The sequence below is a fragment of the Hyalella azteca genome, unplaced genomic scaffold (genome assembly GCF_000764305.2).
Source record: "Hyalella azteca isolate HAZT.00-mixed unplaced genomic scaffold, Hazt_2.0.2 contig14789, whole genome shotgun sequence".
In the NCBI taxonomy this organism is placed as follows: domain Eukaryota; kingdom Metazoa; phylum Arthropoda; class Malacostraca; order Amphipoda; family Hyalellidae; genus Hyalella; species Hyalella azteca.
The window spans coordinates 38,463-62,500 of record NW_025944664.1 but is presented as its reverse complement, the minus strand read 5'-3'; the positions used below and the strand labels follow the sequence as shown (position 1 = coordinate 62,500).

The following is a 24,038-nucleotide window of genomic DNA, read 5'->3' as shown; positions in this document are numbered from 1 at the left end:
ATCTGTTGGATGGTGACAGGAAAAATTAGTTCCAGTAGTTTAAATCACTTAACTATCCTTCTGATTCTAATTTAATGTGTTTATTAGTGGGTTGTGCATAAATTAGGACAAAATGGATGAACAATAGAAGGTAAAAATACAACCCGTTTTGAGTACCATCAAACGGGGTAATGAGGGACGGTTTTGAGCGTTTTTCCTTAATAACTTCTCACCATAAAACATTACATAAAAGAGTTTGGGCTCATTTAAAGGTATTTGCAAGGGCCATCGTATGGCAGCTTTGAAAAAATTCCATATGTTATTTGTAAAGTGCCAGATGCAAAATAAAAGCCTCCTGAACTAACCCTGGGAACGGGGCAATAAGGGACACTTGAAATGAAACTCAATTTTTAAACGTTTGAAGCATGCAAAGTGTGCTCATCCATCACTAACAGTACTCTGAAGCCTTCCTCATCCTTTGTAGATGATGTGTGTAGATGTAGAATAAATGACATTTTCTGTGATTTGTACTTATTTTTCCTTTATTGATATGATATTACCTTACCCATACATTGCGGTACTTTCTTCTGTAGGTAAGCTTACAGGATGGCTTGCAATTTCGCACCATTTTAATTGAGTCAAGTGAATTCACTATAACAAAAAAAAGTTTGTAAAGAACATACCTGAAACACAAAGGAATATTTTAATGACAACCAACATATTTTTTGAGAAAAAATCATAGTTTAGAATAATTACTTTTCATTCTATGTTGCCCGGTGAACAATTATCAGTGACATCAGTTTGTTGATGGCTGATGAGGCACTTATTTTTTGTTAAGTGAAATTTTTTTTGCTGAGCAAGGTAAATCTAATCAAAATTCTTTGTTGTTAATTGATTTTTTTGTTAACTGGAGCCATTACTAACAAAGGCTCTAATGTGAATGTGTTATTAAGGGGTGTCCCTTATTACCCTGGGGGGAGGTGTCCCTTATTACCCCGTCGTGCAGAAATGGCAGCAATTTTTTTCTGGAATGAGATATACTAATTCTGTCAATCACATTTTTAAGCCAACACCTGTGTGCAACTTTAATGTTTTAGTACAATATTTTAATATGGTGAAAAATTTTTTTGCTACAGACACTAGCAGAGGTACTTTTCCAAAATCTCATTTTTCACACTTTTTTTCACGGATTTTTAGAGGTAGCATAAGTATGATTTCTTAACTTGCTTTATGTTATATTGGTAGGAAAAATGTTGAACTTTATGCCACTATTTTTTGTTTTTGCAATATTTTAATTAGTTTAGCTGCTACAGCACTTCTACAAATTGTTGGAGGACTGTCCCTTATTACCCCTCCCGTCCCTTATTACCCATTTGACAGTATACATATTTGTTCTGAAACTTTTTTATATGCCCACTAATAACAATTAAAAATGAAAAAAGTGCAGGTGTATGAAAGAAGAGAAATGAAAGAAGTGCAAATTATATTTTATTTCTTCCCTCTTTTTATAATGATTTTCTATAAAGGAGTGGCCATCCTTCGTCAGTCTCACACTGTGGGCATTCAGGTACTATAAGAAGAGTTATCAAACTCTCAACTGAATTGAAATGTAGTGAGCATCCATTTTTTACAAAAAGCTTAAAAAATAACAAAGAAATTAGATGCTATGTGACATGAGAGAAATGAATTGTTGAAAGCAGTATTGGTCATTGCAACAGAATTAAAGACCTGATAGCAATTTCTGACCACTCCGCATATAAGGCAATAATGGCAACCACAATATTTGACTTAAATATCCAAAGCACGAGAACAAAATTTTTAATAAATTGAGACGCTGACAAAATGCCAATTGTATGCTACAGAGCAAAATATCCATCCAATCATCCAAAGTGAGAGCAGAATAAATGTTTTTTAACTGCAATAATATATTTTTCCAGTTAATGTGTTCCACCAGAATAGCTTTACCCCAAATTTTGTGATAATGCTAATGAAATTCCAGCAATCAGAAGTGCTCAATAAACTAGGTTTCATCAGATTACCGTCAGCACTCCTTGCTAGACTTGGTGATTTGCTTTCAACATTCACAGGGAAGATCTTATTAGAATTATAATAATAACCTTGAGCAGCTTGGGCTCAAGCATCAACAACTCAGGGAGCCTTACACTCAACATTAAATGAATGATTCATCTTGTGAACAATGATCTTGCTAAAGTAAAAACATCAGTTTTTCATACCAAAACAGCTCTCAAATTGACAATTCACACGAGCATCAAGAATTGATTTTACTTCTTCACCCAAGCAAAACAAGCTGAAAAATAAAACATTTTCGGGAGCATAGCTTCGATGGCTTAAGTTTTAGTAGACATGTTACTAATGGTATGCTGAGAAAACGTCCTCTGATGGCTGGATGAGAAACTCCAGCAAAAGTTGACTGAAGATCACTTCACAGAAGTAAGATAGCTTTTACACCATTACATTACAAGTAGCCAGAACAGTTACCTCACATACAACAGTTTGATGCAGGATGGAAAGTTCATGTCTTTTCCATAAAATTATGCATCAATATCTTATGATTGAATGCAAACAAAACTTTATTGATCAATGTTTTTAGATGTAAAACTTTTGTAAGATCTTATCTAAAGTGTGGAATGTACTTGCTTGATAATATATTGCTCCCTACTCATAATAGAGGAGAATTTAACCCTGGGTGAGAGTTAGAATGAAGATGGGCTCATGCTAGTCATACTTCCAGAAACAGCTCGAGCATAACTGAACGTAAGAATCAATACCCACATCCACAATGAAAATAGCAACCAGTGTAAGGAATTGCACAGCTCCTCTGATGGCTCCTGGTGACGCCTTTTGTCAACACATGGCAAAGATTTTTTATAACCCATGCTAAAGTCCTCTGATAACACATGGCAAAGTCCTCAGATAGCCAGCGCTAAAGTCCTCTGACAACCAATAGTATAGTCCCCTGATAGCAGTTGCTAAAGTCTTCTGACAACGAATAGTATAGTCCCCTGATAGCAGTTGCTAAAGTCCTCTGACAACAGATGGCAAAGTCTTCAGATAGCCCGGGTATAGTATTCTAACCAGCCATGCAACTAAACATAGGAATATATGAACAGAAATTAAATGTTATGGATACTCGAAGGAAGATTGAGAAGGAAGGAGATACTAATGAGTGTAGAACTTGAGACAGAAAAAAATTGCCTGTAATTTAAAAGCAAATAAAATTTCAAGAAAAATCACCTCATATTCTTTGAAAATATTTTTTAGACCAACTCCATCATCAGTTCAAAGTTTATTATCTCAAATATAATGAAATGGAATGATTAATTTATTTAGATGAATATATTACACCTATAGTATGACTATGAAAACAGATTACAAAATATCCTTAAAGGGAAAAGAACAGGAAATGGAAAAAAGCTAAAATATTAAAATTCCTTTTGGACATAGCTGCATCACCATTGCACTTTTAAGCATGAAGACACACAAATGAAAAATTGTCACAGAAATAGTAACAGATCATAATTCAATTTTACATAATTTGAGGTGAAAAGAAAAATCAACTTGAAATAAATTGAAAAGAATTGTACTTGGATTTTAAATCAAAAAATTAAATTTGCTGTTTGGTAGGTATTTAATTTGTTACATTTTTGGAGTGTAAAATGGTGAGAGTTGAGCCCTGCTAAATTAAAGATATATTGCCATATCTCATTCAGGTCTGCAGATATGGCCAAACAAATAATAAGAATGAACAGAAAGAAACACATGAACCTATGGAATAATGTTAATATGCATAAGTGTGATGAGGTGCCACAGGACAGGCAGAAATGAATTTTTAAAGCAAGCCAGGAAATACTTATTGATCAGAAAAAGCAAATCATTATCTAAAAAATCTTTAAAACCTGTATTCCAAAAGCATGGAAATATCATTGATAACAATTACAATGAAAATGACATTTATGGAAACAGAATTGTCGTTGAAAGTAAACAATGGTGATGGTGGTTCAATTCAATCTATAGGTAAGTCATGAGCAATTAGCAGATGGTGGTGAGTGACAAGGCATCAAACCCTCAATGCAGAGCACCATATTCAACTGGAAATGAATGACTTCAGAGCCAAGAAATAGAAAGACAATAAGGACTGGAACAAATGAATTGAATACTACAAATTTATTTATACAAACAAGGATATAACTAAGGTTTATCAACATGCAATGCTATGTGAGTATGTCCACAAAAATTGAAATGATGCAACTCACGAGAAATGGTACAAATAAATTAAACTCTGCAAATGTATCTCAATAAATAAGGAATTATCTATGGTGTGCCTATAAATAATAAATGCCAATGTTGATGCATAATGAACTGATGAACCATATGAACTTAAACTTAGTTAATCAAATTGATGGCATGGTTAGGTTGTAAGTAAAGAATGAAAGTGCCAAAAATTAGATGACACTGCTAGCTGAATTCCATTGCAATAAAAATATCATGAATAAATTGATTGAAAAATGATGAGCTAATTGATACATGGAGCATGACTTTGTCATAGGGTGGAGACAGAAAGTTTGTAAAATGACTGGGCCCTATTCCCTAATAAAGGACAATCAGTTGGCATCTGGCACACTTGTTGTGATGTAGTACTCATAGTCAAAGGAGTGAGTTGGCCTGATAAACATGAAAGAAACCAGAGTACTCTTTTCCATTTTGTCCACTTTGTACATTCAAAGATATAGATACACATTCACAGTACAGTATTTAATGCAAACATTTCATTTTCTATGTAAGTGAATTTCCTCTATATATTTAGCAATGGTTATAAGGCCATAAGTGGATCTTATACCATATATAACAAGATGGCACAAGCCATTTGTCAATAACAACTAGAGCCAGGGAAGATCTTCTTTCCTGACATCTGGCACCCACAAATTTTTAGCAGAATTTGGGATAAACGGATGCTCAAATCCTCATCCTCATCAATCACCTCATCCCTCCTGGTTGAACATGCCATTCCATAAAATATGGGCAAGATAAGTAAATAGAATATATATAATGTATTTTTAATCATGCTTAATACACCCACTGTTGAGCTTATTAACATTAGGAAAATTCAAAAATGATGTTCAGTAAAAGTCAACAGCTTGTAATAATTGCAAGGAACATGCACCACTTCATTTTAATTTATTGGTAAATGGAGCATCATTTAGCCAAGTGAATGAACATTGGAACAAAATCCACTCTGGCTGCCGAAAAAATTCTGAAAAAAAAGACATACAACATAAACATTTATCAAAACCTCAACAATAATTTCTGAGGCATTTGACAGTAATATTTTGAACAATTATTTCATTCAGTAATCTTTTCAAGTTTTCAAACAAATATCTAAAGCTTTAGTCCACATTCATGTTAAGCATATGCGATCTCAATCATTTATTGGTATCAATTTGTCCACATCTATTGGCCCTGTATCCCCTATCCATCCATTGCTATTGACCATATTGATAGTGAATTATTATTTTCAGAGCCAAATTGAAAATTCTGAACTGCTCATAAAATATCAAAGCTCATAAATCACATTTCATTACATTAATAATTCCATAGCTCCAAAAAAGTATACTTTATATGATCGGAATCTTGTGGCATGTGGATGCATTGTTCCAAGAGAATATGAAAGAATGCTGTTCAAACAATTCTAACATTGAATTAGTTTTTATATTCTTTCAGTTATCTTTATGTTAGCCAGTTTGCTTAAAGCAATGGAAAGTGGAAACGACAAAAAATGCACTATCATGAGCTGAATTGCTTTAAAACAATTAATGTTACTTTTGTGATAATTTTAGGAGTATATTAAAGATTTGAACTATATTAATTAGTTTAACATGTGAATTCCTAGCTTGAAAATTGGTTTCTAGAGCTCAAAAACTAAATGCACTTAGAAAAAGTAACCTATGCTTTGAATTTTTGTGTATGGTTGATAAATAATGAAATCACAGGTTCAGAAATTCTGCTGTGCTGTGGCATATTGAGTGGATACTTCCAAACTTGCTTACAGTGTAGTGTCATCAGTGATCACCATCCACCAGGATGCAAACTGGTTATCTTAGTGGTAATGAATCAGCCAACTAGGAATACAATTTTCTGGTGCAACTGGAAATTGCTCTTTCAGTCATAAAATGTTGCCAGGAACATCGAAGATCGGTTCCAAGTAATACCTACTACTACCAAGAAATATTGCCTGCAAGGCAAGGTTGAGTGAATATCACTTTTTATTGATCATTAAACTGCAATTTCATACATTTTGCATAAATATAAATTTCATGTCTCAATCATTTAGTTTAATTAACAATTAAACATGATATAATTCATCTAGTGGATATCATACAGCACCAGAAATGGCCAGAGGCTCTAGTTGCGTCTAAGAGAGTAGGCACTTATTTCCACATCTGTCCAAAGATCTACGTGGAAAACATTCAATCTTACATCCAATTGTTGAATAATTTTGCAGTGATGGGAAGAATTGTGATCTTTGAGTGGATTTTTAAAATGTATTTATTTCAAAAACTATGGAAAATAAGTTCTGGGTTACAAACTTAATGCCGAGTTACAGATATGACATCAAATCTGTCATTAGATTTCAAAAATGCAAGGAAAAATTGGTTTTCTGTTAAAAATAGCACAATTCGGCACATCAAATGTATTACTTTTTGTCAATGATGCATCAGTTTCATTTCTGTCTGACAGACCAGCTACTACAAGAATGACAAAGAAAACACTTTGAAAGCAGGAAATGAGTGAGGAGAGCAGTACTGAACAACAGAATTACTGATTTTCCTAGTACGAGGCATTTGTCAGCCACACTGTTTCAAATCAAACCAAAATATAAGACTTTATGGCCACTATAATCCAAAATTGACAAAATTATAAGGTTTTGTAGCAGAGATATTTTGGTGAGATGTAGGATTTCTAATCTTGTGCCAGAATGTGATGCAAGTAAATTTGATTTCTGACAAAAAATAATACAATTTATTCTGATATATCATGGTTGTAGAATCATCTATTATGAATACATGTTCAATTATTCAGTTTTATTACCAGTTGAGAGAAGACAATTCATCAAGCAAGAATTTCATGGCTCCAAAAGTTGCAGGAGAGCTCTAGTTGTTCATCAGAAATTAGATATTTTCCATGCCTGTTTGAGGTGACATCAGAGACAGTGAAATGTCTAATTGTCATTCTGTCAAGATCATCTTGGAGCAGATAATTGAATGTTGCTACATCAGCAAAGTTATTTCTAAATTTTGACAATCTATCCAAATGGAAGTAGGAATCTTCATAAATTAGTGTTCTTGACAGTCAGGCATTAGTTGTTCCAGACCATGGTGAGTGCATCATTTCCTGCTGTCCACAAGCTGTGTGTCCAAATATAACCGGACACTCCGTGGAAGAACTCAAAATAAGTGCTTCTAATGTGTAACTGGATGATAACAGACTTCTTCTACACGTATTCTGACTGACGCAGTTGTGCAAGGGAATGCCTGGGTTTTTGCTTTCATTGCACCTCTTTTTGAACTGAAACTACAAGACGTTGGAAGAAATTGTTTCCTTGTCTGCACCTCTGCATTTTTTCTGTTACAATGGATGTAGGTTACCCAATTCCATTGCTTGAAGATTGGGCATGGCTGCCTGAATAGCTTTAGAGGTGTCTTGGACTAAATTCGAGGCTACCTAAATCTTCTCATTTCAGCCAAGTAACGGTGAACCCAAGGACAGTAAGTAAGACATTCTTGATACTCAGTCCAGGTCTACTGCCGGAAAGTTCGACCGTAAATGAGATGTGGCACGTCGATCCTATTCATCAGTTCGATTGGTCGCTAACAATTGGCTGTTACACTGAAACAACATCAAGTTTACGCACATCTGGACAGAAGGAAGATGGAGATTCGGTTACACGATAATGGCCGACAATAAGTAAAACAAAGAAAAGTCCAAAAAACTACTATTGAATTTCACAATGGGCTTACCAGGTTTATCAAGATCAAATAAGCACTAACACCAGACACAGTGAAACAAAGACTTGATATGGACAATGAATGAACTGGATTTCTAGTCAATGAATTAGCTACACATCTTATGCTAACGCAGGAGTTCGTCACCACTAAATGAGACGCCGCATGCTGCACGCTAGCGGGCGGAAGTAGTGCTAGGCGGATGGTTCTGAGAGAAGGCAGAGCGCTGTAAACCCTAAACTCCAATAGTTTAACTCGCGCGACGCGACAGGAGGAGCTTTGTCTCTATATAAAGTTCCATGTACTGCATCTGTGGACGAGCCGAGCCAGGACAATAAGAATAAATCCGGTGGGCTTTGTCTGAAAAACATAGAAGTAGAAACTGTTCTGCAGGCACATAGCATCAGTCTCTACAATAGACAGTCCTGGGTTCATAAGATTGTGAATGTGAATTAAAATACTGGTCTTAAATGACTGTACAGTGAGATCCTACTTGCAAGCACAGAAAGTAGTTATGATAATGCTGAAGCAGGAATTGAATATGTTGACAGTGTTAAAATCCTACAGGTTTTAGTTGCAGTTAGTTCAACTTATGGGATCTGCGGATAAAAAATTTCAAAATTAGTAATAAGGATTATTTAAGGTATACTGAACATAAATGGCTAACAAAAAAGCAGCTATACAATCAATTATTAAATTCTTGGTTGAGCAAGAATATGGGCCACCCCCAAGTACATTTTTAAGTGTCACAAGGATATTAAGACTGGTTATTAGGTTAGTTAAATTTGCTCAAGCACTTTGGTGCAGAACACAGAACTATTAACAAGATCAAAATGAGCAACTTGAGCTCTTATACAGCATTTCCAGTACAAAGCCTAGTCAATGCTCTCTCAATCGCACGGTTACTTAGCTTCCAAGGATACACCCAATACTGTTTAGGAAAATTGACTGAGAAAAGAGCATCAGAATCAAACCATGCAGGAAATGGAGAGATTAAAGGACAAGTAATCAGGCTTGGATTCTTTTTTAATCCAAAATATTTTTTGGTAAATTGGTTGACTTGCAGCAACCCAGGGCAATACATAAACAACAATTTTGGATAAAAATTAGCTTCAAAAGGTTTTTGGACGCCACAGATGCATACAAAGTGGCTGCATAGTCTAATTAACTAAAACTATACTTATTGAATAAAACATATAATGCACAATTAATGAGAAGTTGGTTTAAAGGAATCAACATTTTGTAAAGCTCTGAATGATTTGAGTGAAACTTGACCTATTATTTATTTATATGTGACTTAACCAATGTTATTAAGTAAGAGACATATTGACAATTAAATGGAATGAAAGATTATAAAACAATTCAAGAAAAACCTTGAGAAACTTAGAGTGTTTAAAACTATACTCTTTTAACAATACAATGAAGAAAAACATTCAAACTGCTTAGTTTTATAAGATAGGGATCATGGGCAAATGTAGCATAAATCATAATAAACTAAAGAACCAGATAGTAGGTTGAGAACCATTTTGATATTTTCAAGAATTTACACGTTAATTAGAATGTAAACTAAACACACAAAGTTAAGCAATTAATTTGCATGAACTAGCAGTTAAAGGACACTTTAAATACAATTTGAAACAGAACATGTGTACATGAGAGTGGGCATTCACTAACATGGCCAAGCACCCTGGTTATTTGAATTCTCAAAAAGACTCTGTCACAAAGCAGAGTCTCACACTAATTGGGTTCAACTTAATTATTCATAAAAGCATGCAACAGAGACTGGAATATAAGAGGACATTGGCTACGAGGTTATACATGAGGCAAGGCAGAGGAAGATAACGTGGATAAATAAGCATAGATAGGATCCACTACATAATCTATAAAAGCCTTACAGCAACAGTGCCAGAGGCAAAATAAATCCGTCCCATATTACCCCTTACAGAGGTACATGAGAAGGTACATTACAGAGAAGTATTAAGATTAAATATTTTGTTTCAATCCAATAATCACACTTAAAAAATAGATAGAGGAGGGAGTGAAATCCCATTGAAACCCGAGAATAATTTCTAAACAATTAGCAGGTTAACAATCATGTGCTGAACAAGTGATGAAAAGTACAATCATGTGCTGAATAAGTGATGAAAACAAGTAGTAACAAAGATAAATCATTAGTGACAGAGAATTAATGGCACTCAAAATGTAATGATCCTAAATAAAACCAACACAACTCACAAGTGCAAATGGCTTGTGCATGCCAGGTTGAACTTTTGCATCTAATTCAGAAGACTTTCACTGGACTTCAGCTTGGACCTATTAATCCTCATAAACCACAATTATTTCATTTGAATTTCAGTATAATAAACCTATATTCTGATAGAATAAAATACACTTTTGAAAGTAGCTTTTCCAACATTATCATTGTCTAGATAAAAGTTAATATTTCCTCCCATGGAAATAATGGTCATGGTCAGATTTTTGCATAACATCTTGTTAACATATTATTTTGTCTTTTGAGGCGATCTCACTATTTTTATAAATAGGTTTGGTATTGCATGATAAGTAAAATTTTAAATGAGTAAGGACAAAATAAGTCAACTAACTTAAGTGACAGAGTCTGAGAAAATGATATGAATAGGTAAAAATACTACTTTGAAATTATGAGCCAAAAAGTAATGGGTAAAAATCTCAATATGTGATTCTTCAAATCTTTTCAACTTTAGTTATTTTATTTTCCCATATTTGTTTGATTATACTCTGATGGATGTACAATAGATTCCTTGCATTCTTATTGATTTAAAGTGATATACTTTCATTAAGCTGAGACCTGTTAAAGGATCAATAGATAAGAATAGCTTAGTTATTATTTCCTATTTAATAAATCAATTATTGTTAAATGATAGATGCATAATTTTGATACATGGTACTTCAATATCTAGGACCCATGCAATGAAATTATTGGAACTCGACAAGATAGGTCATCTGACAGCTTCCTGGCAGGCCCCAAGTGTCACTGAGTGGAATTCAATAAATGAAAGTCATACACTCAAGATTGATCTAGCCAAAAAATTTTGATCTAGCCATTTAAGATTTATCTTCCAAAAATGAAGGTAAACTTGTGAAAGAAGGTCAAGTTTTTAGTTTAGATCCAATATGGCATGTAAACCTGTTGTTACCTTTCCCCATTTCAAATTTCATCCTGTTCAGATCCCCGGTTTAATTCTAGGAATGGTAGTCCATTTGTCCAGTATCTATGATGCTAGATCACTTATTTTATAAAAAAATACATGTCATATCATAAACAAAAAATTCAGAGATTCAAGATTCAAAGATTTAAATCTACCTGTACAATATATTATCTTTTTATACCTATTACTTCAGTACTACTCCAGGATTCCCCACTGCCAGGCTGCTTGAAGGAATACTTCTTGCCTGGAAAAATTCCCCCTGGCTCCTGCTGAGTAGAATTTCCCCTCTCCACTCTTTCAAACTCACATATTTATTTCAATTTATAATTGAACAGCTATATAAAAAATTAACTCTTCTTATGTTTAGGAAAAACACCGAATCAAATATGGTAAATCAATTTGGTTGTTGAGTTCATAGTTGTGAACTGCAGTCATGTCCCATGCTAGACATAGTGTGTGCCTGTGCTCTGCAGAGTGATTTTCCAATGTTGCCTGCTTCAATCAATTATGTTTGGAAGGTATTGACATTTTTCTTGGATGTAATAGAGCATTGAGCATTGGAGCTGCGAGTTTCCAGGAATTATTAGTTATTTTTCAATTTATATATAATTATATCAGCATTCCAAGCCTTGACTAGAGCTTTCCAGCCATTTTTGGAGCTGTAAGATTCCTGCTAGATGAAGTATCTTATCACCAGTCTAGTTAATAAAAATTAACAATTGAGCCAAAATAACATATTATTGAAATATAAAAGAACAAGTCATCATTTTGGAGTTGGACCCCCATACCTATATATGAAGTTCAAAATTTGCAATCTTGCATTGGCATTTGTAGAAAAATCTTGCAGCTCCACAAATGATCAGAAAGCTGTACTTGAGTTGCAGCTGGCACAGTACCGTCAACCGGGGCTACTCGGGACGGGCGGGGTAACTCGGGACAGTCCTCCAACACAGCATAAAACTGTTTTAGTAGCCAAACTAATTGTAATATTGCAAAACTAAATATAGTGGCGTAAACGTCAACATTTTTCCTATCTATGTAGTATAAAGTAAGTTTAAAAATACTACATTTACTAGCTTTAAAAAATTCCTGAAAAAAATGGCGAAAAACGATATTATGTAAAGTTACTTCTGCTAAGGTCTGTAGTAAAAAAAATATTTGCCATATTAAAACATTTCTCTTAGAAAAAAGTTGTAGACAAGTGTCAGCGTGAAAACTTTATTTGCGGAATTTACATACCTCAATCAAAAAAAAGGGCGGCCATTCCCACACGGCAGGGCTACTCGGGACACCCCCACGGGGCTATTCGGGACACCCCCAAAAATGCATTTACAGTAGAACCTCAGTTAGCAAAGGCTACAGTTAAGAAAAAATTGATTAAAAACAAAGAGAATTGATTACATTTACCTCGCTCAGCGAAAAAAATTTCACTTATCGAAAAATTAGTGCCTCATCGGTCATCACAAAATTGTGCATAGAATGTCACATATAGAATTGTGCACCAGGCATCATAGAATGAAAAGTAATTGACCTAAACTATGATTTATTTCTCCAAAACATATGATGGTTGTCACTAAAACATTAATTTCTGTTTCAGGTATGTTTTTCACAATCTTTTTTTATAGTAAATTCACTTAACCCAATTAAATGGTGTGAAATTACAAGCCGTCCTGTAAGCTTACAGATACAGAAAAAATGCTATAAGGCTGCTGATATGAAGCTTGCAGTGGACAAGGTCACAAGGTTGTTGTAAATGCTCAATGGCATGTTCATGGATACAGTAATATTGCATCAATAATACAGTAATATCGCATCAATAATACGGCAATTAATGTATATGGTAATATCATATCAATAAAGGAAAAACAAGTAAAAATCACAGAAAATGTCATTTATTCTACCTCTACATCATCTACAATGAAAGAGGAGGACTTCAGAGTACTGTTAGTAATGGATGAGTACCCTCTGCATGCTTCAAATGTTTTAAAATGAAGTTTTATTCCAAGTGTCCCGAGTAGCCCCGTTCGACGGGGATACTCAGGAGTGCCGCATAGTGGCAAACTAGCAATTTTTTAGAATCAGTTCATTTTTAATTTTCTCATTTACTCAAGATTTAAACTAATAACTTAAGTACGATGATGCTGGTATCCATGATACTTTGCTGGTCTACTTATAGGACACAAAATTGAACTTGAAGGAGAGTCTAAAAAAATCTCTGCTTTGCCACTAAGCTCAGGCAGGACACTTTTTTTTGCTTCTGGCACCTTACGAATAGCATATGGAATTTTTTGGAGAAGCCATGCGATAGCCCTTGCAAAGAGCTTTGAAATGAGCCTAAACTTGTTTATGAAATGTTTCATGGTAAGAAGTTATGAATGAAAAACGTTAGAAATCGTCCCGAGTAGCACCGGTTGACGGTATATATTTTCCACACCTGCCAATAAAAATATTACTGCAGGGCATCAAATTTGCAGGTATGGCAACTAAATACAACCAGGCCTTGGCCGCCTTGCTAGTGCCTCTGTCATTGATAAATTAGAAATTTTATGGTCAATTAATGTAATTAAAACAATGTACAATTAATACATAAGCTTGAATCACTAGATGAATAGAGGTTAATGTAGAATCCACTATTGCACAATGGACAATGCTATCCATGGTGGAATTCTAGCCCTGGAGGTACCTAGCGGTCCGGGTCGGGGCGCGCGCGGTCCGCATCGAGCCGGGGGGGTCCTCTTGCCTGCACCTCACCTGCAAGAGTCGGCTTTCATAATAAACTAATTCATACAATGGTAAAACATCAGATCAAGTGCATCCAAAAAAAGGTTTCTTTAATTATATGTTTTTGGGGGTGTAGCTAAAGAATGTGAAATCCGTTTTTGACCGTCGGCATTGGAAAACCGATAACGGCTCTGGCGCGACGTAAAGGAGTGGTTAAAAAGCCTGGTATGGTGTTCTATCACGTCAAAAAGTACATCGCCATGTATGTCTTTTGCAAGACGGTGACTGAAGCCAAATTTCATGAATTTCTCCTCACTTCTGCAAAGATGTACCCACACGACGGTAATAAGATTAGACCAGATCCACAACCACTAGATCCTGAATGTGAAGACGAACAAAACTAACGACTGACTGACGCTAAATTTATGTATTGGTTAAGGTAAGTAAACTAACTCTCGCAAAGCTAACCACGGTCATAGGCCTCTTGGGGAAAGGCCCGTGGTATATAAATTAAAGCCTTAACGCGCCTAAGCTGCAACCTCCTGGGTGGTGCGGAATAGCAGCCTACATCCTAACCTAACCTAGCGCGATTTTTGGGTTTTACATTAGTTTTACAGTCATTCCCAGATCGATATAGATCATTTCCAGTAAAATTTTCCAATTTTTCGCCGACTTTGCCAATTTTTGACAAATTAGAGCCTCGGGCGTGTCCCCCCCTAAAACCCCCGGATCCCCACGGGTCCCCATTGTTGTTTTCTATAGAAAATATCTAAAAAATCCGGGAAAAATTGGAACGGCCAAAATGGATTTCTGATTCTTAATCTACATCCCACAAAACATATACTTAAAAAAACACCTTTTTTTGGATGCGCTTAATCTAAAGTAATACCCATACAATTTGCATTATGTAACAACGTAATCTTTAAACTAACGCAGCATATCGCTATTTCATTGCAAACCAATTACATTTTACCTCATTGCTGGCTAGATGCACGTTGCAGGTACTTGTGAAGCTTGACGATCGAGTTGCCGTGCGTGAAAGTTGCCGCGCGCACCTTTATTCTTCAATGACGGCAATGAGACGAGCGACCTCTTGCCTACGGTGTAACTCCTCTTGCCTGCGCCTCACCTGCAAAAGAGTTATGTCAATAACCACATAATACATAGTTTGACATAGCATGTCAACATATTAATATCACACTTTTCACATTAGCAAACTTACAAAAGTTACATTTAGCATTGAATGAAACACGATCTACTGATTCTATTCTAGACTAGTAAGTAGTAACATTTTTGTAGGCAAACTTAAGTATGGGATGAGTAGGAGTAGCCATGATGTACAGGCTACAGCAACAGCTTTAGCCTTTAGAAGAAGAGAGATGACCTGAGCCCTGAGGAGTGAGGAACAAACAAAGGATTAAGAATGAACATCTTTGTAAATGGAAATTGCCATGGCTGCCAGGCTGAAACACAAAGTCTAACTCAAAGTCTCAAAGAAATATTTTTCAATTAAGAATTAAGATTAATTATTTCAAAATACACAATTGATTATCTTACTAACTTAGTAAGACAGATTTAGTGTCATTAGAGATTTAAAATTATGATGCAATTGAAAAACAGAAAAAGGATCAAGAAAATCAATTATCAATTTAATCAAATATCAAATAATCAAGCCTCATGCCATGCTGGCCCGGCCCGGCACTCGGCGTCGGCAGCCGCCAACCGGCACCGGCAGCGGGCCCAGGCTGAGCCCAGCCATTTAAAATTTAAATGGTAACAAAAAATTAGCTCTATAATTTTACAATAATTAAAAATCCTTCTTCATGATCGTTTTTATTAAATGGACATTTTTTTGGGGCAATGAAAGTGAAATGGATTCCTATTTTTACACCGTACACGAAAATGACAAAATGGCTAAGAACTGCAAGAAGGCTAAGCGCCAAGGGTCGCCATGACGACGCCATCTTTTTCATAGCTCTGATTTAAGTAAACGCTCTTGCTGCTGCTCAGCTGCTGGCTGTCCAATGCACGATGAACTATCAACCAACATCAGATCAATCGTAATTGCGATTCTTACACATATAACATATTTTTATTTTACTTTAATGACGAAATCATGCACGATACATTTTTGTTATGGAAATGAAAGAAATTCAAATTTATAATTAGTACTTACTGCAAATTCGGCAAGCTGTTGCCCGTTGGAATCAACAAAAACAGTCATTATTAAACACAGGAAATATAGATTGCACAAGATTCGAGAACTTGAGAAGGCTCAGTAGAACGTGACACTGCCTCTAGTCTCTAAGGCTGTTTAACGTATGATGGATGTCGACAGGAAAGCGGGAAGCATAGAACTCCTTATCTTATTCAAACTCTCTGTCACGGCTTGAGCTTGTTGTGTTGAGCGAAATTTAATGATAATAAATTTGAATATAACTTACTTATTTATATGAAAAAATGTACATCTTTTTAATTGAGCAATTAATCCTTCAAAAGAGCATTTTAATAATACAATTTTAGGAATAATTTTCCCGTAATTTTTTTTGATGATCTAGGTTTACTTGGAATCGAATACATTTACCTACTGGCTTCGACTTCAGCTCGAATAGTCTATACATAACCTACCTAAACTTCTTTTCATGTGCATCATTATTTTGCACGAAAATTACTAAAAATGATCGTTTATATGATTTTAGCTTAATTTCATGACAGTTTTTGGATAAATAATATAATAGACGAAAGTTTTAGGAATTTAAAGTGTATCCAGTTTTCTGTGTTTTTTTTAAGGACTAACTGACTTAAGCTTGCGTTCCGACTTCCAAATGTTGGGTGGTCTTCGAATCAAATTTAATTTAAAATTTGAACGTACTATTGCTCTTTAACGCGTACAAATGTATACAAATATACCAATAAAAATGACTGCCGATGCACTAGTTGCTACTACTTGGTATTAGCAAGTAGGCACGCATATATTTAGCATTGTACCAATGTCTTCATCAGTATTACTATGCAGTATTTAGTAAAAGATATTACCATGTATTTCCTTATTATGATTTTTCGAGAATTTTGACTTATTTCAGGCGTAAAGTAGGGTAAATTTGTTATCATCATTTTTGTTATTTTTTTCTCTATTTTTTAAGCTATGTATGAATACATATGTATGAATTTTCTTTAATTTATTGCGAAAAAATGACATTCGTCCTTGGTCTCAGGGAACCCGACAGTTCAAATACAGAAGGCAGTTGGCTGCTGAGTGGTGACCAATCAGCGCTCGCTCTGCTAATCAGCTGGCTTTGTTTACATTTGGATTCCGACAGTCATGAACATATCGTCGAGAGGTGAGGTGTGACACGTGTTGCGGCGGTCCGACATTTTCGTTGCGGTGCAATTAGCCTAAAGCTCATGTTCTTATATAATTACTATAGAATGACACCATGGAAACTACCCTACTAAATACTAACCCTAGGGAGTAGGGCCTTGTGTACTAGGTGTAGTACTCAACTACTTGAGTAACTCGGCTAACTACTAATGAAATCTTTTCATTATTTGGGAAAAAGATTTCAACATGGCACAGTGACAGCGGTTGGCACTTGGCAAGTTGGCAGTCACGTGGCAACTGGCTAAGTGGCTATCAGGGTAAGGGTAACAGCTTAGCTAATCTAAACTTTCACTAAGCTTTTGTAATGATGTCGGAATACTTTCAACAGTAGGATTTTCACTTAACACTCAACCTTCACCTTAATTTTCCATAAAATGAAAACTACCCTTCTTTGTGACATTTGCAGACTTGAGCATGATCCATGTTTGCGGAAAAATAAAAAACTTGGCCAAAAGCTTTTAAAACTACGTGCTGTTTTGGAACTTTCAATCTCACCTCGATACTCAAATTTTGGTGATCTTACCCACTCGGCACACCCGAGATCATTACCCATCTTAATGATTTGTAATTATGCTGTAATATATTGAGGCCACTGATGAGCAAGTTTACGGAAAAAAACAGGGAAAATAGAAGGGGGAAGATTCCGATATTATTACAGAAGCTGAGTTTGAAGATGATATCGGATATTTGCAATAGCACATATCCACGTGACAGCATCCTAAGTCTACGTAGCAGATGCCTAAGTCCGTGTATTAGCAGTCTAGGTACGCGTAACAGCAGTCTAGTTAGGTACACGTATAATGACCATACACGTAGTAGGAGCCAAAGTAAACGTAGTAGGAGCCAAAGTAAACGTAGTAGGAGCCAAAGTAAACGTAGTAGGAGCCAAAGTAAACGTAGTATGAGCCAAAGTAAACGTGGTAGGAGCCAAAGTAAACGTAGTAGGAGCCAAAGTAAACGTAGTAGGAGCCAAAGTAAACTCGTGATGATGTTATAATTATTTAATATGATTTAAAATGTACGACTTTAATGTGTATTGTGAGTGTTAATATTAATGTTAGTATAAGAAACATAAAAATTAGTTATATTATGTTAGTATGAAAAATATAAGAATTAGTGATATGTTATGCATAATATTAGTGCTATGTAGCGAGATCCGCTACACATACACGTAGCATGGGCCATATTACACATAACATCGGTCCAAACTCTAAATACACGTAGCATCGGCCTAAGTATGCAGCTCCAAATTATCGTGTGTGATTGGCGGGTCTTGCTTGGAAAGCCATCAGTGATTGGCTAACAAATTATGAACTTTCAGCTATTATGATAGCACGGCATTTGGGTCTACACGGCGCGATTGTGATTAGTTTCCCGACAGTGCCGGCACACATTAGGAGTTTGTGAAACAACACAAATCTAGATCTGAATACATTCCTAGGAGTATTTATGATACAGGTCTCTGACAGAAATATCAGCATATATGGAATTACTTCACAAACATTTATTGCAGGAATAATACTGTTGTAATAAGGTTTGGCTCAGTACAGACTACTTTATGACTAAAACTGTAAAAGTGCCGTAACGTGAATATTGGAGATGGCAATAAGGACATGTTTAAGCTAGGAGTACATCACCGGCTTTTAAGAAAGAAGTGTGCAGCCCTAAGCTGGACTGATGTCGATGCGCGGTGCTGCGAGTGCGACCGTAATTCTACCAGACAGGAAACTTCGTGCGCCCGTAGTGCTACCAGACAGGAACCTTCGTGCCATTGTAATTCTACCAGACAGGAAACTTCGTGCGCCCGTAGTGCTACCAGACAGGAACCTTCGTGCCATTGTAATTCTACCAGACAGGAAACTTCGTGCGCCCGTAGTGCTACCAGACAGGAACCTTCGTGCCATTGTAATTCTACCAGACAGGAAACTTCGTGCGCCCGTAGTGCTACCAGACAGGAACCTTCGTGCCACCGTAATTCTACCAAACAGGAACTTTCGTGCGACTATAGTTCATAAAGACGGACAACTTTGTAAGATTCTGACAAATGTTCAAACTCGCATGTGGTTTCCTTTTAGATTATTCAGTCCGTTGTTCACTAACGTCGTAGCATTCATGGGGATTAACTAATGAACTCGGGGTTTTTGGATTACGGTTGGTCGTTTCTACAGCAGAAAAATACAGGACGGCTCTCCGAAGTAGTAGTTAAAACTTCACATGCTCTATTCAGTGTGGCTGTAATCTAAACTAGTGCTAGCTTTCCTATTTCACTTCTCGAGCGGTTTACCTAACAGATCTGTGCCGCTGTGCCAAACGAACGCACCCACTCCACATGCTAGCTGCTCGCAGACTGAGCTAAAATGTGCTTATGCCATGCCCGCCCCTTTAGGTATATACTCTAGCAGGCAACCCGGTACGTCGCTCAAAACTTTGCCCTAGATGAATTATTTTCCCACTGCAGATTTTATTATCTGACTAAATCATCATTATCTATATATATACATTACCATTATTACCTTACATACATTAAAATCAACATAACTAAGTAATGACCCGAATCTATCGATAACAATGAGAAAAAAATGGCAATTAGACCTTTTGGAATAGATTATTTTTCACATTTCAACAGAAGGTATTGATGTCATTTAGTTAGCTGAAGCATCTTGGTGTGAGATCCCCACCGGATAAAATCTTCAAGAATCAGTGAAATAATATCGAAACTTCCCAAGTAAATTCTGCTGAGTCCAGGTGTAACAAGTAGTCATCCTGCGGCTACAGGCTACTTCCTCACCTTCAAGCTACCAAAAACAACAGCGCAGCTGAAGGCATTCGCCCGCGCAGTCGTCGTTAAGAATGCCTTTTGGTCGCAGGCAAAGGCAGGTAAAAGGAATGTGATAATCGTATTTAATTGTACTTATTGTATTTTTGAAATGAATTACTTATTTTAATTGTCTTTATCCACTCGCCCTTTCCCGCCGCCTGACATCATTCAGCTGTCACCTGCTTTGTGACCATCACTCTGTTTACTTGCATTATTATAGTTGCATATCACATGCCCTCTTGGGGAGCTAAGATCCACCAAATACAAACTGCAGCAGTTCCGCCCTGGCGTCCCTTCGCTAGAGGGCACTACCCCAATGGAGGCAGTGGGTTTCATTGCCTCCCAACTCCCTAAGAGCGGTCCACCTAGCCCACCACCCGAATCCCCCTATGGATTTCATCCATGTATATTTTAACTCACCCTCTTCCCTAGACACCTCCTCACCTAGACCCTCTTCAATAGACACTTCCTCACTTGAACACCTCACGGACATCGCAACTAGATACCCTCTTCCCTAGACACCTCCTCAGCTAGATACCCCCTTAATCACTGACGACTGACGGTAGAATCACAGACGACTGACGGTAGAATCGCAAACAACTGACGGTGAAATTCCAGAAGACTGACGGTAGAACGACTAGAATCACAGACAACTGACGGTAGAATAGCAGACGATTGACGGTAGAATTCCAGATGACTGACGGTAGAACGACTAGAATCACAGACAACTGACGGTAGAATAGCAGACCGATTAACGGTAGAATCGCAGAACCCTGACGATAGAATCACAGACAACTGACGGTAGAATTGCAGATGACTGACGGTAGAATCACAGACAACTGACGGTAGAATATCAGACGATTGACGGTAGAATCGCAGAACCCTGACGGTAGAATCACAGACAACTGACGGTAGAATCACAGACGACTGACAGTAGAATCACAAACGACTGACGGCAGAATCACAGACGGCTGACGGTAGAATCATTGACAACGGACGGATGAAGCACCAGCGACTGGCAAGACCGGGCAGTTGAATAGGTCTACTGTCGATAAAAACGGCTGTGGTAGTCTCGATAGTCTTGCTGTTAAGTCTGATCAATCAGATAGTCTCCCCAACCGGAACTGGAATGGACACGAGATAAATTAGCCTGGCCCCTTAAATGTTTCAAAGGTTGTACAGAATATAATGATCGCAGGTATGGCAAATGAAGAATTCCCATCAAGAGCACACATTAAGCTACTAACCTATGGCGCTGGCGGCCATAAGCGTGGCTAAAGACCGAGGAATGTATTCAGATTATGACGTATAATATAAATATTACCGTAACGTAAACTAGAAATTGCTTGATCCTTACAGATGATGGGTTTCGGGATGACATGAATCAGAATGACGTGGGTGTGTACACGGACAATTTCAGGGATTATTTATCTCGGTCAACACCAGGTTAACCTGCTGGCATTTAGGTCGCATGTTGCGCGAAGTCGGTCCATGTTAATCACATGTAAGCTGACATCCTCAGGACTGCAGCATGAGGTACTGAATCCTACTTCCTAGGCTATACTAGCCTTGATGACATTACATAGTACTTTTAATCTTTCGTCTAGACATTAACTCATACGAGCTCCAAAATATTACAAAATATGTATGTGTCTAAAACCAAATATATACACTTCGCATATATTAATTTCTCCGTATTTTTTTTCTTAAAATCATTACGATAAATTTTTGAGTATAACAATTCATCCACAAACTTGGTTGTAAACAATCCAAATTCAAGCATTTATCAATACTATTTAAAAAATGCTTAAAAATCGAAACTTTTTAACAAAAATCATGAGAAGTCCTTATTTGATGCATATACTGTATGTGATTAACATTTTCGTGGAGCAAGTGACGTAAAAACAAAGTTGAAAACGTCTTCACCCTGCCTACATGTTCTATCTAAGTCTGCTGTAACTTACGAGAATTCAAAGTTAGTGTGAAAGTCCCAGCGATCAAAATGTTTTAGTATCGCTGAAAAGCAACAGAAAATGAAACATTATTTGCTTCTGTTCAGATATATGCAGGTGCAGAAGCTACGAATGGGAGAATTGGTTCCGTTTTCTGTGATGTCACTAGAGAGAAAACTGACTCATCTCAGGTGTACTGCATGAGAGCAAATACGACCTAAAATGTGGACCATACGAGAAAATACAAATGTATTTTATTATATTACTTGGATTAATATGAATAAGTTACTCATCTTGCTTCAGGAGATTGTCAAAATTAAATAAATATAAAATTCCACTTCGCCCAGTTATGTTTATTAGTGGACAATTATGCAACACGTGGCAACTAACAAGTGACGAGACAAGAAGCAGTTATTCTATGCGAAGAAGAAGGGATGAACGACCAATTATTTTGCTCGTTACATGTACTCTCGCAATAAGGATTATTTAAACGAAACTTTGCATTGCGTGGCCTTGACAAGCAGACCTTGGTTGAAGTTTAGCAGAAATTATGTCGCATTAAGTGAGCTGAAGATAACGTGTTGTTACTCAGGCGTGCGCTTATGCACTTAAATTCGCAAACTTGAAGTGTTCACGGAGGCGACGCTTATTTTTGTGAAGCTAACCTGGTGCTCAGCCTTATTAAAGGAAACTTTTTGAGCGATAAGTTCTAATTCATGGCACCTACATCCCCCAGCGACAATATATTTAATTCTCTCTTCCTAGCAGCACACGCTAAGACTGCTAAGTCATGCGAGCATAAAGTGCACAGGAGCACCCACGTCAGTCACGTTACCACTCAGTGCCACACAACTGGCAGAGGTAACTCTCTTGGAGTCACAAAATTAAAAGCGTTGTACAGTGATGCAAGACGGATGTAAATTTTTGCAGAAAATAATCAACGGCCCTAATTCAAGAAGAGGTATTCCGCAGATTTCAAAGAAAAAGCTTTTTTGACGACAGTTCACTGTTTTTAGTGGAAAGTTAGTCTCAACTACATTTTATCTAAATATTACTTGGTAAAAAAAAAAATAATTTTCCGTTCATGGCTTATTAGTACGTGTCATTAGCTACAATGCACAATGTAATATTGTAGGGTAACATAAGTAAAAAAATACGGGATAGAATCACGATTAAACACCAAACTTTTATTTTCGTATAGTCTGTTGTACGAATAGATAGATGATAATTAGTACACGTAGCGCCTTAGTACACGTGGCAGCAGCCTTAGTGCACGTAGCATGGGCCTTAGTACACGTAGCAGCAGCCATAGTACACGTAGCAGCAGCCTTAGTGCACGTAGCAGCAGCCTTAGTGCACGTAGCAGCAGCCTTAGTGCACGTAGCAGCAGCCTTAGTGCACGTAGCAGCAGCCTTAGTGCTGTCTCTTATACACATCTAGATGTGTATAAGAGACAGCGTAGTAGGAGCCANGCTAGATACCTCCTTCTCTAGACACCTCCTCAGCTAGATACCTCCTTCTCTAGACACCTCCTCAGCTAGATACCTCCTTCTCTAGACACCTCCTCAGCTAGATACCTCCTTCTCTAGACACCTCCTCAGCTAGATACCTCCTTCTCTAGACACTTCCTCAGCTAGATGTGGCCGAGCAATCAAGTTCAGCGCAACAAACAGGAACAACCGTAAGAGGTGAACATAACTAAGTATTCAAGTACGTATATATATCATTATCATGCATAAGCAACATGTTCACTAAGAATTTCAGAGCATAGAAAACGCAGAGTAAATTCCCATAATCTTCATTGAAAATGTCCCGGAACCAGGCTCCATCATCGGTTCGAAAAATTTGAGATTAATGATGGTCATCGAGTTGGTCTGCAAGACATATTCGATGAAGACATCGTGAATTTAATCCGCGTTTTTATGCTTCTATATCATAGAAAATATATTCTATATAGAATTCTATATAGAATATATA

General features: G+C 36.7%; 1 long non-coding RNA gene across 1 annotated transcript; it reads right to left on the bottom strand.

The window, feature by feature from the left end:
• Positions 1-13,918: 13,918 nt before the first annotated feature.
• LOC125179057 lies at positions 13,919-16,251 on the bottom strand. The gene is made up of 3 exons (XR_007157135.1): positions 16,086-16,251; positions 14,883-15,300; positions 13,919-13,939 (listed from the first exon to the last, which is right to left on the bottom strand). It is a non-coding gene; the product is annotated as an uncharacterized LOC125179057 (long non-coding RNA).
• Between the last annotated feature and the right edge of the window lie 7,787 nt (positions 16,252-24,038).